This window comes from Pogona vitticeps, chromosome 2, assembly GCF_051106095.1.
Source record: "Pogona vitticeps strain Pit_001003342236 chromosome 2, PviZW2.1, whole genome shotgun sequence".
NCBI lineage: Eukaryota > Metazoa > Chordata > Lepidosauria > Squamata > Agamidae > Pogona > Pogona vitticeps.
The window spans coordinates 101,669,318-101,676,506 of record NC_135784.1 but is presented as its reverse complement, the minus strand read 5'-3'; the positions used below and the strand labels follow the sequence as shown (position 1 = coordinate 101,676,506).

The 7,189-nt window shown below is 38.1% G+C and overlaps 1 long non-coding RNA gene across 1 annotated transcript; it reads left to right on the top strand.

Moving 5' to 3' along the window:
• Window positions 1–4,609: 4,609 nt before the first annotated feature.
• LOC144586826 (uncharacterized) lies at window positions 4,610–6,084 on the top strand. The gene is made up of 2 exons (XR_013541879.1): window positions 4,610–4,715; window positions 5,858–6,084. It is a non-coding gene; the product is annotated as an uncharacterized LOC144586826 (long non-coding RNA).
• The last annotated feature ends 1,105 nt before the right edge of the window (window positions 6,085–7,189 follow it).

The window sequence follows — 7,189 nt, the reverse complement described above, 5'->3', positions numbered from 1 at the left end:
TTGTCACAGCTGGCATTTATTCCAAAAAGGCTTAATTCTAGAATGAAATCAGATAACAATTTCCAATCATACCAAATTTATCTGGGTACAAAGGCAAAAGTTGCTTCATTGTTGCAATGATTCCAAGTAACGTCAGTTTGTTTAATTCTACAAGTTAATGCGGTGGTATATAAATCCAATCCAATCATATATACAGTTATGGAAAAACTACAGGTCAAATGTATTCACGAAGGCTTTCACGGCCGGGATCTAATGGTTGTTGTGGGTATTTCAGGCTCTTTGGCCATGTTCTGAAGGTTGTTCTTCCTGACATTTCACCAGTCTCTGTGGCCCGCATCTTCAGAGGACTGGAATAGGAACAGAGCATGGACAGAGTTCCTACTCCTGTCCTCTGAAGATGCCGGCCACAGAGACTGGCGAAATGTCAGGAAGAACAACCTTCAGAACATGGCCAAAGAGCCCGAAAAACCCACAACAACCTACAGTATGGGTCAAATGCTTAAAAATATATGAAAACTAATCTTAAATTGCAGGCATATACTTAAATCAAATTTCAATCCAAAATAAAGGAGTATAAAATGGACAATAAAAAAGCAGGGAATAAATCTGTAAAATACATCATTAAAAAGTAAGAAAGCATTACAGCTTTGAGTGGTCTCTAGCCTTTTAGCATATTATTGGACACACATGAAAAATACTGCAATTGTTCACACCACCAAACCACTTTGAATTTATGGAGGAAAATCCATGGTTTCTTTTCTGCTCTGACTTGGTGGTGGTGCTACATGATATCTGATGCTCCTTGGTATCTGTGTTGTTGGTATCCAGAGTGTGTCACATGTCATGTTGTGTCTGTGTGTCTTGCTTCCTGATATTTATATTTTGCCAATGTAATAAACTGTTGATTGTTATAGACAGTCAGAATATTTTAAATAGAAATCTTGATTACTTTTAGCAGGGTGGCAAAATACCAGCTTCATAAAATACAATGTTTGCAAGTTGCCACTATAACAGATAATACAGTAATGTTTAATGTGACTAACTAGATATTTTAGAATGTATTTTATATTTAGATACTTTAGCATGCACTTTATATTGTTTGAAATTGTTGTATTTTATTTTATAGTTGGGTTATATTAAATGAAAGAAAGAAAGAAAGAAAGAAAGAAAGAAAGAAAGAAAGAAAGAAAGAAAGAAAGAAAGAAAGAAAGAAAGAAAGAAAGAAAGAAAGAAAGAAAGAAAGAAAGAAAGAAAGAAAGAGGTCCTAGCACCTCAGGGAATATTAAGTCACTCGGGTACCATTTTACTCAGTACACTAGTCAAAATGACATAAGCATAAGTACTGGTGAACTAAGGGTGTGGTTACATTGGTGACTTATATTGATTTCTGCCCCAATGTTTTAAAGTCATGTAATTTTAGTTTTGCTATGGATATTAATTTTGGGGAATTTTTATTCCAGTTCTAATTTGGGCAATAAACTGCTTCTGGAAACTACACAGGATTTAATTCATTTAATTTACCAGTGGATTAGTATTACACTTCAAAAAGACATACTGAAATTGGAAAAGGTGCAGAAGAGGGCGACTGAAATGATGACTGGGCTAGGCCACCTCCTTTATAAGGAAAGGCTACAAGCGTTTGGGGCTCTTTAGTCTAGAGAAAAGGCATCTGAGGGGGGACATGATTGAGACATATAAAATGATGCAGGGGATGGATAAAGTAGATAGAGGGAAGCTCTTTTCCCTTTCACGCAATACTAGAACCAGGGGACATCTACTCCAATTGAGTGTTGGGAGAGTGAGAACAGACAAAAAACATATATATTTCTTTACCCAGCGTGCTGTTAGTCTGTGGAACTCCTTGCCACAGGATGTGGTGATGGCATCTGGCCTAGATGCCTTTAAAAGGGGATTGGACAGATTTCTGGGGGAAAGGTCCATCGCAGGTTACAAGCCATGATGTGAATGTACAATCTCCATGCTTTGAAGGAAGGTACCTCCAAATGCCAGATGCAGGGGAGGGGGATCAGGAGACAGGTATCTAGTTGTCTCATGTGCTCCCAGAGGCATCTGGTGAGGCCACTGTGAGATACAGGGCGCTGGACTAGAGGGACACTTGGCCTGATCCAGCAGGGCTCTTCTTATGTTCTTATGTTATAACAGCAGCACCACATCAAACAGTTTCTATAGCTACTGATCCCAATGCCTCGTCAATCCCTGAACTCCTATTGCCTTTGCCTAAGGGGTGGACAGGCAAAATAAAGGAAACATAGAACTGCAGAGTTTTCAGGGAGAATCCATTGTTTAAGTGATACAGTGCTAATTTCCAAATAAAAACATTTTTTTATTTTGTACTGTAAGCCCCTAGCAGTCCAAAACCCATGATCCATCTAATACAGTATTTATTATGACAGAGGTATTCACAAATGCCAAAATAATGCAAAATAAATTGATTTCACAGTTTTGTTAAAATAAAAAGCCTCTGCAAGACTATTCAAAAATAATTTGATTGATGGCCAAATAAATGTAGGGTTGGCTGTGCTTCATGTTTTTTAAACCTGCTTATCCTGATTCAAACCCAGGTTTCACTGTTTGTGTGACTGTGTCCTAAGTTGGTCAGATACCAATTTGCTCTATCCACATTTTAGGACTCCAGGAGTTTTTTTTAATCAATTGTTTTGTATTTCTTTATCATTTGTTTACCTCCATGCTCAAGTGTGATTTATATGAAAGAGGTTCTTTTGCAAGGCAATGTTATTTTACATTGACCTTGCCCTCAGATTTGACTGGGGAGCTGGCTGATTGCTCTGCAGTGACTTTTAGTAAACTCTATTTAAACCTCATTTTAATAGTGTAATGTGCATGTTCATGGTTGCATTTTCTACATATCCCCCCCTAATTATTTTAACACTTTATACGTACATTTCAGTCCTGGACACAACTCTGTTCATTTTTTTATCACAGTAAACTGCAGCTCTATTCTACTTTTTAAAAAAGTTCTCTTTGCCTAGTTCCCAATAGTACGTAGTGTTTAGTATTTTTCAAGACCTTTGGAACAACTGTTAAAAACTGGTCCCTGATTCTGAGTTGGGCTAGTGTACTAGAAAGAAGTTAAAACCAACAAAAAGTGGCAAAGAAAGTATCACTTGTATTGAAATCTGGACTCTTCAAGGTTTTGCTTATTTTCTTTGCAAGATTGATTTTTTTTCTTGCCTTGGCTCTACTGATACACTGCACTGCCCATATCTTGTAAAATAAACATCTTTGCTTGCTTTACAACATGTGGGCTTCTAAGTGCTATTTGCTTTGTGGGTGCCAGAATGAGCCAAATCACTCTCCTTTGCTTTTAAAGCCAATGAATCCACAGTTTCCTCTGTCAGATTCTCCAGCTCTACAGCCTGGAGTATGTTTGCGTGGAAAACAGAGGCAGTTCTGGCAGTAGCCCAAGAGAGGAGCTGTTTTGATGGTCTACGGTTATCTAATAACCGGACAGACAGCAAGTGGTGCTTAGGAGTCTTGTTTGTACAGTCAGAAAAAGCTGCAGCCAAAGAGTGACGGGGTGTGTGACTGCACTGAAGCAACACAAGAATTTCAAAGATGACTTTGGATGTTTATGGGTAGCCACAGCAAGGAAACACAGCAACCATTCCTAAATCAGGGGCAAGAGTCATGAGCAAAGTAGCTATGTGATGATAAATTAAGGAGGAAAGGCACCCAGAGTTCCTTGGAGGAAGGATGTGAAAAACATGTGTCTAATAAACAGATGTGGAGTAGTGAATAGACCATTTGGCTAGGACTCAGGAGATGTGGGTTCAAACCCAACCTGATTATATGGAAACTCATAGGGGAGGTAACAGTCAACCTTGGCCATCTCACATTGAAAACCCCATTAAACCATATTAAAGTGGCCATTAGTTGGAAGCAGTAACACATAGCTGTAAGGTTAAATTCACAGGCCATGTTGGGAGAGAGAGGCCCTTCACACCACCTCTGGTTCAGTGGCTGGAGGGTCACCAAACAAACATAGAGTGAAACTGGGTTGGGCTGAAGGCTAGAGAAGAATTAAAGACAATCACACCAGGCACTTTATTTTTATTTTTATTTTTATTTTTATTTTTATTTTTATTATTATTATTATTATTATTATTATTATTATTATTATTATTATTATTATTATTAGTAGTAGTAGTAGTAGTAGTAGTAGTAGTAGTAGTAGTAGTAGTATTAGTAGTATTAGTAGTATTAGTAGTATTAGTATTATCGTTATCATCGTCGTCGTAGTCGTCATCATCACCACCACCACCACCACCATCATCATCATCATCATCAAAAACAAGAAAATGATGATGGTTATGCCTTTAATTCTTTGACAGAAACAGTGACTTAAGCCAGGACATTTTGCTACTTGAAACTAAAAATAAAGACAGCTACAGTAGTACCACACATAGTAGTAATTATGATAATAACAAAAATATTGATGTCACGTTTGGTCTGGCTCTTGACATGCACTTAAACACATGCAAAGCTGTTTTAGAAACTAAGCAAAACATAAAAAAACCTTATATATACTTTTTTGTTTTGCTTTATTCGGTAAGTGCGGTGCTTGGCCCTCAAACAGATAAGCATGATGGGGACATGTGCCCTTGCTGTGACTTTGGACATCTTACTTGACAGGCTTCTGTGCTGCGGAAAAGGTTTCTCCAGCTTCCATCATGGTAAGTGACTGCCTACAACCCTAATCTAGGGGCTCTGTAGCGCTAATGGGAAAGGAGCCCTCCCCTTTCCCCACATCCAGTTTGTATCCTGATCATGTCTATTAACGACCATGTTTCACAGATTTTATTACTCAGTGACATTACTTCCCCGGCCCCCTTATCATAATCTTGTGAAGTGAAGTGAAGTGAGACTGATAAGAATGATTTCTGGAACCTCATGTCTCTATAGTCTGACAAAATGGAGTGGAAGAGAAATATTTCTGGCTTTTAAATTGGAAGTGTTGTCAGAACAGGTAGCTGCTGAAGAGCTGCCTCTTTTCAGGAAGGAACTTGATTTTCCCACTTCCTCCCCCTCTAAGAATGTGTGTGTGTGTGTGTGTGTGTGTGTGTGTGTGTGTGTGTGTGTGTGTGTGTGTGTGTGTGTGTGTGTGTGTGTGTGTGTGTGTGTGTGTGTGTGTGTGTGTGTGTGTGTGTGTGTGTGTTTCTTATCTGATTGATGGCACTGCAGTCTATCCTGGGACTCACACACGGTCAGAAATGTCTGCATCAGGTACGAGGTTGGGATGTTTTCGCACTTTTGACTTTGACTAGATTTTCTTTAAACTTGTCTTGACGCAAGCATGGTGTCTATATTAGTCTGCCATGTACTCTCTGGAGCTTGGGAGTCTTAAAGAAGGAATTAATAGAAACAGAGTCAGGAGCCCCTGTTTTGGGCTGCATTAACAGAAATATAGTTTTCAAGTCACATGAAGTACTCGGTCCTCTCTATTTTGAACTGGTTAAACTTAATCCAGAGTACTGTGTCCAGTCCTAGGCTGCACTTTAAGAAGAAAGTTGACAAACTCAAATATTGATTATCCATCTGTCAAATATACTTTAATTTGGATTCCTATATTGAACAGGGATTTGGACTTGATGGATTTACAGGTCTCTTACAACTCCATTATTCTGTGATTCTACATTAATGACTGGTAGCATCTTCATTTTGTGTAATGAGTAAATTTTTCTCTTTTTTGATTACTTTTGGGGACTTTTTTAAAGAGTCTCCCCCTTCCAATTTTAGGTCATTATATTACCTTTTTGTATGTTTTCTCTGCAGCAGCAGCAATAAGCAATATAATGAGTTACTGATTTCTTTGCAGCACTAATGACAACATGTTGCTTGGAGAGGTTGCAAGAAGAAGAAGAAGAAGAAGAAGAAGAAGAAGAAGAAGAAGAAGAAGAAGAAGAAGAAGAAGAAGAAGAAGAAGAAGAGTGACATCAGTACAGCACAAACAGAGAAAAATTACTTAAGGCAGTGAAAATTAAGAATATTTTGAAAACAACAGAAACAAAGGCTCAATATAAGAAACAATAATTTGAAAATAAATTAAACAACTGGAAAAATAAACAACTACAGTACATGGACAACATCTGAGAAATACTGATGGAAAGCATGATAATAATTCAAGATGGGCATGGTTAAAATGGGGGACCTGCATCTGTTATATAATACCAGTCAATGTTTTTATAATTTTGATTGACTGTGCCTGGTGTTTTATAATCATCATCATAATAATCCATATGAATCTCCATATCCATTAAAATAATGTTCAGAAGCTCTTCCCCAGAAAACCCTAAATTATTAGATAATGTCAGGATTTAGTGAGCACAAGGCCTTTTCAGGAATGGCACCCTTATTGTGGAACTCTTTCTCTAGCTAGCAGTTTCCAAAGAAGTTGGAATCTCTCTAACTATAAATGTTTCTCTAACTGGATTTGCCTGGTGCTGTTTCTAATGTCTTTTAGCCTTCAGGTGAATTGTCCTGTCTTCCAAGGTCCTGAATTGTGTTTAAGTCCTTTTGCTGGTTTGATCAGCTGTTTAATCTATTTGCTATGTTATTAAAATTCACCAGGTTTTAGGGCCTTTTCCCATAGTGCTTTTATAATCTGCACTGGAGGAATAGTTAAGTAAAAAGCAGTAAAATGTTTAAAAAATTAATAACATACAAGTAAATCAATATAGCTTTTCAGGAAGCTTCCCCTGTGAAAATGCTATAAGTGCTGGTACATGCATCATGAATATTGCCACATGCTTGCTTTGATAGTAAACATGGTTGACTTGTGTGGAGGTGCATTTATGTGAGCTGCTGCCTCCATGTGGGTGCTACACTCATGACAACTATGATTTCTGGGATGGTGGTGGCTCAGAAGACTATTGTGGGCATGGTATTGCCACATCTACAGCCACATCAATGAATCCCCATGGTGTAAAATGGAAAAGAAAAATGTTTACACAGATTGGCTTCAGACCTACATACAGGCATATTGTTGCACACTTCACTTATTGCTGGTGTGGGCTGTGAGCAATGTGGCATTGCCGACCTGTACTAGTCTTGCCTCCTCAAGTTTGCTCTGATTTTAGGTTTCTGACTGTCTCTATTTTTTCCTCTTTCCTTAAGAGAATAAAGGGGCATCTAGTTGGCTGAAGCAGCT